The sequence below is a fragment of the Miscanthus floridulus genome, chromosome 6 (genome assembly GCF_019320115.1).
Source record: "Miscanthus floridulus cultivar M001 chromosome 6, ASM1932011v1, whole genome shotgun sequence".
NCBI classification, from domain to species: Eukaryota; Viridiplantae; Streptophyta; class Magnoliopsida; order Poales; family Poaceae; genus Miscanthus; species Miscanthus floridulus.
In genome coordinates this window covers 30,228,407-30,247,014 of record NC_089585.1, presented here as the reverse complement: position 1 = coordinate 30,247,014, position 18,608 = coordinate 30,228,407, and the positions used below count along the sequence as shown (strand labels likewise).

General features: G+C 44.7%; 1 pseudogene; it reads right to left on the bottom strand.

The window, feature by feature from the left end:
* Positions 1–9,646: 9,646 nt before the first annotated feature.
* LOC136457993 (coniferyl alcohol acyltransferase-like) lies at positions 9,647–13,905 on the bottom strand (annotated as a pseudogene).
* Between the last annotated feature and the right edge of the window lie 4,703 nt (positions 13,906–18,608).

The following is an 18,608-nucleotide window of genomic DNA, read 5'->3' as shown; positions in this document are numbered from 1 at the left end:
ACAAGCACTCGACAAATCAAGAAAGTTTGTCAAGACAATGATCTATAAATACCGAGTTGTTTACACGGCGCAGACGAAAGCATGACAAGCACTTGACAAAATCAAAGATATCTAGGCAAAGAAGACATCAACGAAAAATAAAGGATCTTCATTCAAAAAGAAGTATAATATCCTATTACAGAGGCTGGAGTACAAAGGTCAAATACACCAAGCATCGTCATCAGGAGAAGAAATATCAATATTAAGATTATCTACAATCCTCCTGGCCAAATCTTCTACCTCAGGCTCTATCTTTTCAACGGCATCCAGATATTCTTGACTCTTGGCTTCCTCTACAATCTTGGACAAAGGCATCTTCGGAGCAAGAACCTGGACCTGGGCAAGAACATTTCTGGTACATAGTTGGACACACCTCTTCACGAACTCCTAGAAATGGGTCAAAACTTGGGGAATAAACTAAGCCCAAGATTAACCATCATCCGATGGAGTCCGGAGAAGATCGGCTACTGACCAAAATGATTTCCACAAAGCATTCCAGTTCTCAGTAGCCATCGCCAACTTACCAGTCAAGACTTCAACCATTTTTTGGACCTATACAAGATCCCTGTTAGCTCCACGCCTAATCAACTTGGCAAGCGTGAGTTCTTCTTCAGCACGAGTAATTACCTCTTTAGCCCTGTTGTGACTATTGCGAGCAAGTGTATTCATTTCCTCAATACCCTCCGAGAGCTTCTGCTTTTCAACTCAGAGAGCTAGACCAGGCACAAAAAACAAGTCAGCAGAAAGGGAAATTTAAATACAAGAGGAAACAAAAAGAACCCGCAATACCATTGCACTCATTCTTCATGGCCTCCACATTCTTCAAGGCCTCCTGGACAACTGCATCCCTCTGCTTTTCTGCCTCAACCACCCGGGCATGGAGAGCCTGTTCCTCCCCTTGGTGCGTTTGACGCTCGGTCTCCATCTCAGCCCGACAAAGGTCAAGCTCCATTTTTAGGGCACTAACCTCAGAAGACAACTTTTTCTCAGTTTTAGATGAGAAAAAGAAGCCGGTATGATCCTGAGAAAAAGACTGAGCAAAAGAGAGAGAGAAAAACAAGACATAAGAATGAAAGAAAGACGAACATCCAAAGAAATAACTTCAGAAAAAACTTACCTGGAGTTTTTCCCCAAAAAAACTCGCGAAGTTTCCCTAGGCAGCGGTCAGCTCTGACAACCGATGAGTGGCATCGAACTGTTGCACCACATCATCATCGAAACGCTGAACGCCACTAGGAAGAGGAGTAGAGGGAGAAGCCAGCCGAGGCAAAGAAGACAAGACCAGGGCCGTACCCTGGGAAGCCTCGGCTACCTCCTTAGATGGCTCCATTGCCACAACCATGGTCACCTCAGGAGCCAACAAATCAGCAGCTACGGGATCACCAGAGAACCCTGTCACCCTCACAGTCGCCTCGCCGACCACACATTCCGAGTCCCGAGACTCAGAACACAGGGGCGCACCAAAGGACTGACAAGAAGTCAATTGAGGGTTAAGGGAAGGCGAGGGCCTGCAAGATGATAAGGAAAATCGATGATAAGAATATGAATCAGAGAAGAGGAAAACAGAAGCAAAGAAACATAACCATGATTCACTCACTTATCTATCTTCTTCTTCATAAAACCCCCAAGACTAATAGAAGACCTTAGAGGGGGAACTATAGCAACAAAAATATCACCACCACCTTGCAACAGGAGTGGCGTGGTCGGTACCGGAGCTCTAGAAGAACTCGAGGTCGACGACCGCTTACTACAAGAGAACAAGGTCAAAGTCAGAACAAAAAGAAGTGTTCAACAGTAGAAAAACAAGAAAACAACTCACCGACGCGTAATAAGGGCCGCATCATCATCCTCATCTTCCTCACTCTCAAACATGGCAACCACAGCGCCAACTGAAAAAGACGAAAAGTACTCGGTTAGAGGCAAAAACAAACAATAAAAAGACAAAACATATTAATATGCTCACCTAGGAGCACGCTACCTATAACTTGAGTACCTGGACGAGTACTCGATTGGTGAGACTTCTTGGTGGTAGACAAATCAGAAGAAGAACAATCCACTCGCCCCCTTTTTCGACACTATGAGGAGCTCGAGGAACTAGACGAGGAACATACTCTACATATGTGTCAAGAACTACGGAAGAAACACCAGGAAACATCGTGATGGTTTGAAACTTACTGGTTAAAGTTGCCCCAGCAAGATTCTCCCCAAACTCCACAATGGCAGGGCAGTCATCAAGGGGGATCGGATCAATGAAGTTATGCCCCAATTCCTATAAAAGAGTAAAACAACCAGACAAGAAAGATTAAGCGAAAAGTGGAGACAACAAAGGAAATACGAAAAGTACCAGCATAAGAAAAAACAACTCACAGCAGGAGGCGGGTTGTTAGCATAATACTTAGGGACAATATGCGGGATGACGTTTACTCCCTTCAATATCTTCTGAAGGCGCTCGAGCACCTCCTCACCAGTCAACTCAAGGGCAGGGACCATACGAGAAGGGTCCTCTGCTCCAGAGTATTCAAAACCGTAGTTCTCTTGCTCCTTCAGAGGTTGAACACGGTGGCGAAGAAAACTAGAAATGATACCGAAGCCGGTCAAGCCTTGCTGTTTCAAAGCGCATATCCTCTCAAGAAATGGCTTGATCGCCTAGAGCTCATCCACCATTAGGGGATTCTTTTCCCATCGGTCATTAACCATGGGACCAGAACCAGAATGGACAGCAAGAGGAGGAATCATATTGGCGACATAAAACCAGTCGGCACGCCAATCCCTCACAGAATCAACCAAGTCACAATCAAAGAATCTACCCTTATGACCCTAACAAAACTGAATCCCGTAGCCACCAAGAACATGGGTGTCATCGCTGCGGGGTTGGGGCTTTAGACGGAAGAAGTAACAAAAGAGAGAAAGAGAAGGAGGAATTCCAAGAAAAGTTTCACAAAGATGAACAAAAATAGAAAGATGAAGGACAACATTGGGAGTAAGATGGTTCAAGCTAATCCCAAAATAATTGAGAAAGCGATGAAGAAAAGCAGAGGCAGGAAGGTAGAGTCCAGCATGGATAAAGGAGACAAGAAGAACAATCTCACTAGGGGCTAGAGTTGGGACCCAATGCTGGCCTAGAGCTCTCCACTCAGCAATCTCCTGGTCCTGGATCAGGCAATCACTGACAAGCTCGTGCAACTGATCCTCAGTCATAGTCAAAGCCAGCCAGACCTTCTGAGCAGCCCTCATGGCCATGAATTCTTGATTTTCAATCACAAAAAGTGATGCCTCCTTGTCTACAAAGGTTGCCTAGGACTTGCTCGCTGATTTCTTCCTACCCAAATACCAGCGAAAGCAATAAGGCACTAAGAAACGATGATGGTCTGGTGACGGCGCTCAGATGACAACGACAATGGCGACGATGGAGTGAGGACTAGGGTTTCAAGGCAAAAGCAGGGCAGCAAAGAAAAAGAAGAAAGAAGACCTTTAAATAGATTTTTATAGCAATAAAAATGCGGCCCACTAGGCCTGTTTAAACACAGCATGAGAACGCAACGGTTCATTTCCCAACACAACTGACAAAGCTGAAATGACGGATGGCAGACTTCTACACAAAGGTACAGTTCGACGGGTAGATTTCAGACTTATCAATCCAGCACCAAGGCAGAGTTAACATATTGCTACAAAAAGAACTCATCAATAATGAAGCAATGAAGGGTTACCTCACAAGGAACACAAGAACTCAGTTCTTATAAAAAGAACTCAGGAATCTCACAAACAACTAGGACATCAGCAGAAAAAAAGAATGACAACCCAGAAGACAAGATTCTTTCCATTATAAATGGCTTCAAAAATTATAAGATTACACATCTTACAAGACCCAACGAACTCGGTACTACGACGAGCAAGATAGCAAAAAGAAACCCAGACACAACTAGGCTCTGGAACGACTATGTGTTCTAAATTGCTACTCGAAAGAACAAACCGCACTCGGCTACACTGTTTTCTTCAAAGGACGGACGCAGTACATCCGAGGCAGAAGTCAGCAGCACAGCGGGACAACATGGAACAGGGAAGCCTAGCAGGCATCTGTCTACCCAAGTCCGATGTGATACCGGATCAGACGTTGATCTGCACCGGACAGTCGTAGGGCAAGCAAGGGGGATCTACCTAGAACTACTGGATGAAGGAACGTATCCCGCATCACAAGACTTCCTCCAACTACCGCCACGTACCTCCTGGTACAATGCCGCTGCGAGATTAGTCTACCTCTAATCTCTATCACATGACTCCCTCTAGCTACGACAAGATATACAAGAACTACAAGATACGCCCGAGGGCTGCTCTACTTCAGAAACTATCATATTCATGACTATGGAGATTTCAGACCACACAACAAAATGCTCGATGAATCAAAACATCACACCAGGAGGGTATTTATAGACCAAAGAAGCGGTGCACATGGACCGGGAGCACCAACGAAACAAACCTAACAAAGGACACAGTGAAAAGATAGAATTCAATGAAAGAGGACTCAGACGTGAAGGAACAGTACTCAAGGACAAGCATATTCGAAAGGATATACCAACACTGTACAACTCATGAACAAACAGCATTTACACTCAGCCACCACCATACAACTACATCTGACAACAACAGACTACCAGAGAATATGCCAAGACCCTGCGTCTGAGTTCTTTCTAAAAGAACCCGGATATATGCTCGTGGGCTGCAACAGGAGAGGTTTTCAGTTCTTTGAACAACTCAGATTCAAGACCCTCCAACTCTTTGTTCCAAATAGCAAGAGGCTCGGGGGCTACACTCAGTGAGTGCACTTTTTTCAAAAAAAAGCACACATCACTCAGAAGACTTCTTTAAGACAGCAGTTTTCAAACGACATAAGATTCAAGATCCTCCAACTTTTTGTTCCAAATAGCAAGAGGCTCAGGGGCTACACTCAGTGAGTGCACTTTTTTCTTCGAAAAAGCATACGTCACCAAGAAGACTTTTTCAAGACAAACCAATTCAAGGACTCACGACAAAAAGAACTCGGACCAAGCTATATCCGAGTTCTTTTTGATAAAAAACCCGTGTATATGCTCGGGAGCCCTTCGACGAAGAATCAAAACAATTTCAAGGTAAGACCCTCTAGCTGCTTGTTCCAAATAGCAAGAGGCTCGAGAGCTACACCCAGACGGATGTACTTTTTTCAAAAAAGCACATACCACTCGAAGATCCCAAGAAGCGCTATATGGTTTCACTCAAGAAAGTACTCGGACGACGCTTGTTCCTGCTCGGCAAAACCTGAAGGAACAAGATGAGGCTTCCAGAGATCAACCATGAAGTGCTCAGGGGCTTGTCGATACGGACCCACGGGATACCCCGCAAGGAAGGGAGAAGATCTAGTCTAACTAGGATTTCTTTCCCTGTAATCTTAGTAGTAATATTATTCTGTAATCCTATTAGGAACCTCATTGTAAACTGACTAGGACTCTAGCCTTCTGACTATATAAAAGAGGGCAGAGTTCCTGGAGAGACGACATATAACGCAACACAACACTTTACAATCAATCCAACGCAAAGGCTAACGCTGACTGGACGTAGGACTATTACTCGATCACGGTCGAGGGCCCGAACCAGGATAAATCGACTGTCTCTTGCGTTTACCGTCGAGTTCTGCATACGCTGAAGCCCGAACAAACTGCATCGGTACCCCCGTGGTAGGCTATCGGTGGTGAAACATCGACAACACCGTATCTCGGTGCGGCCTCCTCCGTTGTCTGCATCGGGGCGCCGCAGCCATAGCAGGAGGCGAGCCCGGAGGGCTTCCGCGCCAGGGCCCAACGCTTTTCCTTACGCAGCGGCCCCAGTGGCTAGCCGACGGTTGAGGGAGCCCGTGCCGTCAGGCGAAGCAGGCCACAGAACAAAAGCAGTAGGAGGAAGCAGCGGGGCGGCATGGTGGAGCAAGGGAAGGAGCAGTGTGGGGTGACCGTCGACGATGGAGCGGGCCGCAAAGTAGGAGCAGCGGGGCGGCCGATGGAGCAGGAGTAGGCGGGGTCACCATCGACGTGCGGAGCAGGTCTCTCGTCTCCTTCTCCTTTCCTTATCTAACTGGCGTAACGGAAGAGACAGACGCAGATACTGTAATAAAAAAACGAGCGGATGCAGAGTAGAGGTTTATGGGCTGGTATGGAGGCCCATGAAGTGACGTTTAGACGGACGAATGCTCTGTACATAGCATTTCCGTTAAAGTTTTCAACAGAACTTAACTTTGCTTATCTTGCCCAGGGGTAAAAGCGTTAATTCACGCACTACTTAACACCATTGGCTAAATCTAACGGAAGGGCTAAATAAGGAACAAAAGTTGGATTTTGGGCAAAATTTGTAAGTTTCAAAACTAAAGAGGCCAAGAAAAAAAGCGAAACTATTTTTAGGGCCAAGGAATTAATAATCGGGTTATGCAGGCCCGACCTTAAATTTGTTGTGCCTTATTGAATGCGGGCCAGGCCGGGCATGTTCCATGGACGCCCTCATAGTGTTCGATGAAATGCTGATGATGAACATCTTACGAATTCAGCCTGAGATCCTGCTTCAACGACAACATTGAGCTCATCTGTTCATAAAGTTCTACTTCTTATAAACCAATTTTGTTCTTTGTTTTACAGGGTTATTGTCCAATTTATATGCAGCTATACACCCGTCCACTCTATGCCCTTGTATATGAGGTAAACACACACATTCACATTGCTTATACTGATATTCAATCACAAGCCAACATTGTCGCCAGAGTGATAAGTGATAACTGAATTACTTTTTATTTCACTCCATAGTAGAATGTAGAACTCAGGTGGGCATCGTCTGCCACACTCTCAAGTCTCAACTTGTATTTCCTTTGTCAACTGCGTTTGTCTCTTTGAAGAAGAATGGTTAGGAGAGGTTTGCTTTCTAAATGGGGTCATAAATGTGCAGACAACTAAGGCCTCCAAAAACGACACAAAGACTATGGCCAAGAAGCACCAGGACGAATCATCAGTCCTCCCGACTTCCGAAACCCCGAGCACGCACGCAACACCGGCAACACAGGAGAGCGAATGTCCGGCGACTCGATCCACTGGTACAAGACCATCATCACCCATGTCGGTGGCGTGAGGAGCTCGCTGTCGGACTCACACTAGAGCAACACGAACGATAAGACACCTGATACCGCCGGCCAAGTAACCGAACCTCAACGAAGCCTCCATTTATACAAGTAAAACCCTGTTGCCTTGATATTTACCTTTGGCCATGTAGCCACAGATATCAAGTCTGAAACTTAGTGCTGTGGTAGGGAATATATCAATATCAGAAATATTTCACAGCAACCTATCCATGTGCATGTATTACCAAAATTGAAATATTACATGGTTAGGACTAGGAGACAGTCTTGATGGGTGCCTCTGTTAGTCTGTCAGCTGTATCTTTGCTTGTCGCTGTTTAGTGCAGAGTTTCTGTTAACAATCATAATTGTACCTTTTTCCCCTCAGGAATTACAATTGCTGAGTATTTCCGTGATATGGGCTACAGCGTCAGTATGATGGCTGACTCCACCTCCCGATGGGCTGAGGCATTGTGTGAGATCTCATGGCGTTTGGTATGTTACTCATCTTATGTCCTCAAATTGGCGTCTTTTAAAATAAGTAAATAACATATTATATTGAACGTTTTTTTTACAAAAATTAGTCTGGTTCATCAGGTGTAATGCCAACATGATCTTTTAGTGATGTTGGTTTTTCTCTCATTGCATATTATTCCCTCCATTCCAAATTAGAAGGCGTTTTGGCTTTTCTAGATATGTAGATTTTGCTATGCACTTAGATATACAATATGTCTAGATACATAGTAAAATCATGTATCTAGAAAAGCCAAAACATCGTATAATCTGGAACGGAGGGAGTATTTGTCAATTACCATGATTTCTGTCGCTACCTGAATCTGCTATCACAATTTGGTATGATGTCCCATTTCTGGTACCATCATTTGGCCACGTACTGAGGTTGACTCATAAACTTATATTTAGGAACGTCACTACATAATTATGTAAATATTATGCCATTAATTTGTGATTTATAAGCTTACATAGTGGTACTGATGATTAAGAGAAATGAATGACTCGGATGGGCCTACGTTTAAGTTGCAAACAGGCCTATAACACTAGTAAAGCAGTTTGAGCTCTGAGATAATATGAAATACTTTGCACTTCTGTTTTGTTGTGTTGATCATTTTTCACATTCTGTCTATGTGACTTCACAACTAATGGTGCACTTTGTTTGGTCCAGGCTGAAATGCCTGCTGATAGTGGTTACCTAGCTTACTTGGCTGCACGTTTGGCATCCTTTTATGAACGCGCTGGTACGGTGAAATGCCTGGGAAGTCCAGACCGGACTGGCAGTGTCACAATTGTTGGAGCCGTCTCTCCTCCTGGTGGTGATTTTTCAGACCCTGTTACCTCCGCAACCCTCAGTATTGTTCAGGTAAGAAGGCTGCCAAATTACTTCAATACTTCAGTCCTCCGATCATTGGTCCAGCCTGATTTACAGTGTTTGTTGTTTCAATATATTGTTAAATCATATGCTGCTCATTTTTACGGGTCTTCTGGAGTTTAGATAAAAAGCTCGCTCAAACGAAGCATTTCCCATATGTGAATTGGCCTGTTCCGTTTTATTTCATGTAAAGCTCCTTCAACTTTCAATCTACATATCCGCAATGTGAATATATATACTACCTCTTCAATATACTGTGAATTCATTATAGCGATTGACAATGTTCTGATTGATCAAAGCAGATGAAATAAACAAGTAAACTACATCACTTTGTAATTCTCCTAATTAAATATTAGAAATATCACTTATTATTTATATGTTGCAAAGTTGGGCAGATACAAAACTAACACTAGATATTACTAAGCTACATACTCATCTCAAGAATCACATTTTAGGAACAACGACTACTGTGCTGCTTTGAACTCTGTTCGATCGGCACCCCAGGGAGCACTATTTTGAGAAGGAAAGCGTGAACTGAACGCTTAATATTTTATTTTTAAAAAAGCTTAATCTTTTGCACATAATTGACTATGAGAGATGCCGGAGCGTGCGGTGGTGAGACGGAGCGGCGCGGCGAGGATCGTCTGGAACCGGATACCAAGTTGTCAAGGGCGTCAAACCCTCGGATAGCTGGCCCTTGGCTACGTAGCTCGTAGCCTCGGTCCGTCGTCCTCTCCGACGAGGTTAAACTCTAGCCGCAGGCTTAGTTGAAGAAGAGAGAGAGATTAGATTGATATTGTATTTTCCTTCCTTTTCAAAACCAACGTACGGTTACAATATATATGAGGCCAAAGGCCTGAACCAACTGGACTCTAAGACTCCTAGAATTAAGGGACTACAAATAGAAAGCTAATAATAAAAAGCTACTTCTAATTTCCTTCCTAGCCACATGCGGTGGCCGAGTCCTGGTCTGTCGCGTGCGAGCCCAGAGCACGCTCCACGCGTTCCGCGTCGCGGCGGACGTCTCTGCCCTGCGATGCCTAGAGTACTGACGCCCGACCATGACAGAGAAATTGTACCCTTGTGATTATTTCTGTTTATTATGTGCTTCAAACACTGTAATCCAATACGGTATAGAAATTTTACTTATATACTCACTAATTAACATTAACCATAGAAATAACGCAAATATATATCATTAAAAAAGAGCTTATATGTCGGCCGATCAAAAGTGGGCCAATTTGGCTTGGCGCGGCAAGGCCGCGCCTGGCTTTCTAGTCCTATCGATAGCAGACTGTGACACCCCGTTGCCGCCGGCGGTGAGGACCAGGACGTGAGGATTCGATGAGCTCACCTAGCCGCTCCTTCCCAAGGAAGAGGACGACGTTTTGGAAAATATTCCTCACTTCTGTTCGATGCCTGATGATGTGTGTGGCTGTTGTTTTGTAGACTTAGTCTTGAACCGACACTTGGGCTGTGACAGCGGCAAATGGGCTTGCCAGCCCAGTGTTCCACTTGGGCATAATCCCTGGTATTGCTGGGTATGACATTACCCCCGCCGCAAAACACAGCTTGTCCCCAAGCTGCGGTGTTCAAGAATTGTTTGCACAAAACATCAAAGTTTTCAATCCATGAAAAACTTCCATTGCAGCAATTATATTCATGCCCAGTCCATTGTATGATGCCTGGATCCCACTGCCGAAAAGAAACATGTGTCTTCTTGTGTTGAAGATCAATCAGATAACTATCAAATAAGAAGGTGAACTCCATCTTTCCCATGTTATCTATGTCACACAATTATGTTACAGCCCTCACAAAGTTATGATAACTAGAAGTTCCCCTGGTAGCCTTATCCACGAGGTGACTAGTATACCTCCAGAATGAGCCAATAATCAGCAGTGATTTTGTGTGAATGAGCACAGGTCTATGAATTCCTGGATCCCATTGTTTGTCAAGCATCCTATATATCTCAAGTTGCTGCTGCTTATGGGCAGGAGTATGTTTGCTCCATGGACTGAACCGACTGCAAGCAATTTCAGTATTGTAATGTCGAGGGCTTAAGGCATTGAGCCTCCAGGGTGTCAGTTCATCATATCCTTGCATTTGTTCCCAGATGACCAACTTCTCACTGTCGTAATTCAACTCTTGGTTAGAAAAATTGGTGCCTTTCTGTCCCTGCTTAATATTTAACTCCCATACAGATTTCTCCAACAGATTGCTATGCATAACTAATCTTTGGTCCGATAGGCCTGGATTGATTGCTGCTTGCACCAATTATAGATAGAGCACTATAGTGATGGTGGAGTGATCTACCACACATCCTGTGGAGGGCAGCACCATTCCAAAATCAACATTCACCAAATCAAGCCCAAGCATTTTCTCAAACTCAAGATGTGCAGCACCAATACCAGGATTAATAGCTGAAGCCAAGCCACCATCATAGACAAGCATTTCATCATCGAGAAGGTTTCGTTCTGCACCATGTAGAAACTCTCCATCAGCAGCTAGTTTCTGCAATAGGCCCTTATGTGAGCCAAGCCCATGCAGCAACTCATCATCCCAGACAACAGGCATATTTTGCATTTCATCCAACATCATATGTGAAGCTCCCTTTGATGTCACTGGATCCATGAACTCGACCTGCTTGGTCAGTACTGCAGCTTTATTCTCAAGATGCCTTTCAACGAACACATCATGCATAGAATCGACGCTAAGCTCCAATACAGAAATAGGGACATTAACACAAGTGATCAAGTCATCAACAACTGGTTCAGTACTTATTTCCTCATCTCACCAAAGTAATCTCCACTGTGAGCAAATTGTTGCAGCAAACCATGGTGCGTGTCAATGTCAGCTGGTATTGCATCCCATAATACGCTCTCACAAAGTATTTCCATGGACACCTCTTGCTTGCCCTGCATCTGGTCATCCATTGCTTCAGCATGCTGCTGCAATAGGCCATGTGAACCAAAGCCATGATGTGGCTCCTCATCCCAAATAACATCCGTGCAATGCATTCCATCGAATAGCTCTGCTTGTAGCAACTCCTCATCCCACACCACCTGGCTGATGACAAGCTCAGCACCTGGTGTGTTCTCGTCGCCACTCATGTGCTCTATGGAATGAGCTAGCTCCTTCAGTAAACCATGCTGGTCAAACATATGTTGAATTTCCTCATCCCATACCACATCTGTTGCATCATTGTCCCTAAGAGGCATATCATCGAACACCATGCAGGCAGTCACCTCAGGCACCATTGAAGCAAACGATAAATCACGAGCAAGATGAACATGGTCCACAAGATTGGACGTTAGACTGAGCACTGCAACTTGATGCTGTGGTTGACCCTGACTTGCCTGCAGCCTCGACATCTGTCCATCAGGGTGCACCAGCATCGCACCGATCACCTCAAAGCTTGCGTCAACCACACCCATGCCGAGGATACGTGTCTCACGAACCTTGCCGTAGGGAATCAACGGAAGAAGACTTGAGACTGCCGTCGTCTTGCGCTTGCTGGAGCCGCCACTGTCGTGCGCTGACGAAAGCTGCAGTCACCACCGAAGGAGCTTCCCCACCAACGCCACTACGCTTCGGCTACGCCCCCACGACTCGGATCGAGAAGGATTCTGGAAAGTGCCGCCAAACGCCACCGGAGCCGTCGTACTGCGCCGCCACGCACCACAAGCTCCGTAGATCGCGAAGTTACCGCCGCCAACGCCGGAATCCTCGAACGATGTGGTCTACCGCCGCCTTACGCCGCCGGATTCCACTCGATGTACTCCGCCGCCGCGCGCCACCAGTCAACCCGCACCGGATCGAAGGAGCCGCTGCACCGGATCGGGGAGATCCGCCGCTGCCGCACCAGGTTGCGCCGCCGTGAAGAAGAATCAGATAACTAGCGTCGGAGCAGGAGCAGATGCTGCCCACCACCTACGCCGAGGAAAGTTGTCTCCGATACCAATTGTCACACCCCGTTGCCGCCGCGCGGTGAGGACCGGGACGTAAGGATTCAACGAGCTCACCTAGCCGCTCCTTCCCAAGGAAGAGGCGACGTTTTGAAAAATATTCCTCACTTCTGTTCGATGCCTGAATGGCCGCGCCCACGACGCCGGCGAGGGCCTTCCAGAGACCAGAGGTAGGCCGAGATGGCCTGGACACGAGTCGCGCGCCAGCCGTTTCGGCTCGCCTCCTCGCGCAGCCTGGCGATGTCGGACGCGTCGACGTAGTACAGGCGCTCGACGAAGCTCTGCTGGCATGTCAGGACGTTGACCTGGCTCCTGGAGTCCACCGCCGTGAACGCCTCGTTGAGCGCGGCGGCGCTGTATGACGGCGCCGTGCGAGGCCGGAACACGGAGCGGTCGAGGTTCGGCCGGGACCCCGTGGAGAGCTTCCCCGACAAGGCGAGCTCTGACCACGTGCTAACGAGCGAGCTCAGCGCTCTCCCGTCGACGAGAAGGTGGTTGGTGGACCACGCCACGGTGAAGCCGCCGCACGAGAACGACATCACCTGAACAGACAGCGCCACGTCCTCGCCGTACGGCAGCTGATCCTCCTCAAGGACGCGCTCATCTCGGCGTAGTTCAGGCTCGCCAGCGCCACGCCGCCGGTTTCCCCGACCACGAGCTCCGCGCCTTGGTTGCTGCAGTGAACCTCGGGGAGGCCGGAGCTCGGGTTGGTGGCGATGCGGCCGGCGAGCAGGAAGTAGTGGTTCAGCAAGGAAGGCAAGCCAGCCTCGAAGCCTTCGAAGGTGGCCTCAACGGCGTCGAAGGCCATGGCCGTGGCTGGAGGCTTGGGGTAGAGGCAGAACATGGCGATCTGGATGGTTTGCGGGAGCAGATCGAGGTTGGAGACGGCGACGACGTGCGGCTCGATGGAGGTGTTGGAGGCCATCACGAGGCGACGGCTCACGACTCGGACATGCAAGTCCTTGCAGCCATGGACACCAGCCATTCTTCCTTGTTAGTAGCTAGGCGGTAGATTCTGAAACGATAACGATACATGACGGGCGTCCGGACGGAACGGACGCACCCGCGCCGAACCGACCGCCGCACGCCGCTCCTGCTCCTCATCCTCTTGACTGTTCACTCCCAAGTCCCGCAGCGCTCGCGTCGTCCTCTCCGTTCTGTTGTCGCACGCAGCGTGTTCGCTGGGAAACGCCGCACGCCACCTCGTTGTCGCCCCTGCCTGCCGGCGCTCCCTCCCTCCCTCTCCCTTTGTGAGCTCCGTGCGACTCCGTGCTGCCCAGCGACCCAGCTCCCATTCCCCCACCGGAGATGAGGACGAACGGCGGCGGCTCCGACGAGGTAGGTGGTCCTTCTCTGGATCTAAGCTCTTCTCCTCCTCGTCTGGATATAAGCTCTCCCTCTCCTTCTCCTCCTCTTCCTCTGGATCTGAGGGACAAGACTGTGGCTAGGGTTCTGGTGAGCTCTGGGTCTCTATTCCCTCCTCCACATGTTGCAATTGGTGTTTTGGATGTTACAACAAATGATTTTCAAATGTTGCAATGAGATTTTTCGTTTGTTGCAACATATGTTTTTGCGATGTTGCAGTACTGCTGTTTGAGATGTTGCAGTACATAATTTTTTATTTTGTAGCACATAATTTTCGATGTTGCAGCACATATTTTTTCGATGTTGCAGCAAATGTTTTTTCGATGTTGCAGTACTTATTTTTTAGTTGTTGTAGTAGATAGTTTTCGAATGTTGCAGTGCATGTTTTTCAATATTGCAGTATTTACTATCCGTTGTTGCGCTACATAATTTTTCCATATGTTTTTGTAATGTTATAGTTGAAGTGTTACATATTTTTGTTGTGACAGGGGTGTGGGGGGGGAACCGGGTGCGTTGGGGAACGGGGGACATGAGCGCGTTGTGGAGTAGAGGAATCGCGGGTTCCATTTTCCCTTCTATTCCGTGCGGGTGGGTGGGCGTGGTTCCATGCGGGGGAGGGGGTGGCGTCCGGACGCTAGTTGCGTAGATTCTGAAAAGCATGCGCTGCCCACGTATAAACGCACATCCAGTTCGATTCTCTCCTTAAGGCTCCGTTCGTTTAGACGGTATGACGCGAGGTACCATTCCTGATGTGAAAAGTTCTGTATAAATTAAGTAATGAATCCGGCCCGGAATTCTTCCCGGCGGCCAATCCTCAGGAAGCGAACGGGGCCTAATTTGGAGCCGTTATATTTGAAATGACATAAACTAGATGCTGAGCTCACTGGCTCTCGAATTAAGCGATGTTTTTTAGCCCTTGAAGTCAACGGAATCTTTCGTAGAAACGGGGGCTTCGATGCCGCTAGAAAAAATACACGAACAAGCCAGGCACGATTCAATAATTGAGCTAGGCGGTTGACTTGTAGGATCGTATTCGTACGATCGGCATGAGTACGCCATTTACAACCACTACTACATGATGGCCTTGTTGTCCCGGGCGGTAACGGCCTTTAGTCCCGGTTACCACACCGAGACAACGATCCCGGAACTAAATGTGCAACCTTCAGTCCTGGGTCATCGAGCCGGGACTAAAGAGGGACATTTAGTCTCGGTTGGTGTTACCAACCGGGACTAAAGGCCTTCCAGCTGAGCAAATGTGGCCGCACCCTTTAGTCCCGGTTGGTAACCCTAACCAGGACTAAAGGTTCCTTTCCTTTTTCTTTTTTTTTGTTTAATTTGTTTTCAGTTCAGTTACACATATTTGTTTAATATATAATATGTTTTTATGTACATATTCTACGCTGCTAATATAAATACATGCACGCATATAATTACATCTAATTCTCATCTCGAGCATTATTATTTTTGAATAAAGTATAAAACTATATATATTATAGATATATATATATATATGTATATATACAACACTTTCATAATCTTGTTCTCGAAAATAACGATATCAATAAATATTTAATTTATATTATTTATTCCTTAGGATCAAAGTAGAACTTGTTATTGGCATTTAGCACTTTTCATAGAAGAAATCCTGCTATTGACTCTTGAACTGCTTTCAGATGATCTTTTTGCATAACCATTTGTTTCAACCATTCAGTCTTGCATTTGAAATAAAAGGAAAAGTATTAATATATATATATATATATATTCATTTAAAAATAAATAAAAATTGATATATACGTACTCTGAGGATATCTTCAGGAGTTCTTCTTATGTGTGCAATGATAAATTTACAAATGTAGTATCCACATAAGTTATTACCTGGTTGCTGCCGCAAACACCACTGTACGAGAAAAAGATTATTGGGCTAGGCTGGGGGGAGACCCTGCTACAAAAATAAGTTGTGACGCTGTGATGAGATGGAGAATGAATTATTAGGCTAGGCTGGGAGGAGACCCTGCTACAAAAATAAGTTGTGAGTCAATTATTTTTGAAGCCAATATAAAATTAATGGAAAATAATATTTCATTCACTTTCATTCGTACCTAGGGTGAGGTAGGGGAAGCGGTGGCGCCCCAGGAATGATGATGAAGTGTTTGCGCCATTGAATAAATGTCTTCTCTGCTTCTCCTAGTGTTTTCTTCCCATCACCGCCTTTAATGTCAAGAGGAACATTGTTGTAACTTTTGAACACTCTATCGACCGAGACGCTAGCATATCTAGGTTGAATAACGGATCAATGGATTTTTGGTGTCTTCGTTTGGTCTATTGGAGATACAACCCCGACAGCCACCATGATTGACGCATTATTACCATCTGGAATGTGCAACTCACATGTTGTTAGAGGCTCAGTAATGTCATTAACAGGGAAGCGCAACCCAGCATCATCTTGAATAACTGGCAGCTCCGTGGAAGCACAATTGTTTTTCATCTAACCAACGGGGCTAATGGTGACTCCCGGTGTTGATTGCGATTGCATTTGACTCATTGCTAGTTGCACTTGCCTCTTGATCTCCTCCTGCATTCTTGCCTTAAGAGATTTTTCTTGTTCACGTGATTCAAGCAATACTTGTCGTGACTCATTAACAAATTGCTCCAATACATGGATTCGGTCTGCCTCCTCACCCTTCTTTCTCTAGCGGCTTCTGTAGGTATCCTTGTCTGCTGGGAATGCTTGTAGCCACGAAACCGCCCCATAGCCTCTTGTTTGACCACCATGTTCGGGATTCTCTAGGGCATATGTCAATTCATCCTTCTCTCTATTGGGCTTGAAAACACCACTATCAGCTTCTTCTCTAGCACGAGCTAGTCTCTATGTTGCTCTCTCAATTTTTTGGCCGAAAATTAGCTTGCCAGTGTCTGGGTCTAGGCTTCCCCTATGAGCGTAGAACCAATTCTTCGCACGTTGAGGCTAGTTCTTTTCTATTGTTTTAGGTATAATTTCCTTGACAGTAATATCTGCTTCTAGGTTCTGCCACTTGGGAATAGCACTCCTATAACCACCTGATCCCATGCGATGATGGTATTATTTCTATCGGGCATTCTGCTGATTCCTCATCATACGTTCCTCACTCTCTTAAGATGTCTTGTATTATACGAAGTTATCCCAATGGGACTCCAACTTGACAAACGCCTTAGCATTGAAATCCGACATATCATTCTTCAAGATAAACTTTATACAATGTCTTCTTTCAACTCTGGAATAATGTTGCCATCTTCTTCATTGTCCAATCCCTCACTAGCTCCTTCAAAGCATCATCTGCTTGTAATGTGAAATGCTAAGTGATATCTCTTCAAGCTAGGTTCTTGTCACGATCAGATACAAAACTAACATTAGGAGCAGATATCTTCTGCTTTCATTCATGAGCACTAACTAGGATCCTATCCCTTATAATGAACCTACATTGATTGACATATGTCTGAGCATGTGGTCCCAATGATTTGTCGGTGTCGGTGTCGAATTCTGATATTATGAAACAGCCCTCTAATGGCTTTTTGGCCCTCGAACTTTTCTACTCTTGCCGGTGGTTGATGTAGATCCAGAGACCGGCTACATGAGTAGAAACACAATGATTAACAACAAATATATGTACTCATGCATCTATAAGAGATGATAGATAATCGAATATACCTCGTCAGTATTTTCTTGCGTGATAATTTGTTGATCTTCAACCACCGGGATATTCAGGATATCCTCATAATCAGTAAAGTACTGACTCGTGTCATCTACATCTGCATTAGTGCCGACGTTGATAATATCCGCCATTATGTCATCATTCAAGTTATCATCCGGAGTAGCCATTTGTATCTTCAAGATAACACATAGATAGAATTACTATGGCACATAACATAAGTACATGTGATAACACATATAGAATTACTAAATCCAATTAAATATAATAACACATAATATTTCATAAGGATAAATAATAATAAGGTATATGCTTTGGAATCGAATTAAAAAGACTTTCGATCCAAAAACATGAAAATAAGTATATGTATATATACACATAGAATGATATAATTTTCTCTCTCTCTCTCTCAACACATAGAAATAAGTGCATATGTATATATCTCTAGATATGCATGTGATAACACATAGAATGTCTCTCTAGATACAATTTTCTCTCTCTCTCAACACATGGAAATAAGTACATATGTATACATATAGAATCTCTCTCTAGATATGCATGTGATATAGATAGAATTACTAATAAAATATTCAAGTGATATATAGATAGAATTACTAAAATAAAATATACATGTGATATAGAGATAGAATTACTAATAAAATATGCATGTGTCAATTACTAAAACAAAATTAAATCTAACATATATATAGAGAGATAGAATATAATTACTAAATCCAATTAAATATAATAACACACATATATCTAGATAGAATTAATTACTAAATCTAATTAAACCTAACATATATACATAGATATAATTACTAAATCAAAATTAAATCTAACACATATAGAGAAAGATAAAATAATAATTACTAAATATATCAAAAACTATAATAAAAAACTATCTAAAAAACTATCTAAATAAAGTACTAATTAAATTTTAATACATTTAAATCTAATTAACATATATCAAAAACTATCTAAAAAACTAACTAAAAAACTAAGAATAAACTACTAATTAAATTTTAATACATTTTAATCTAACATAT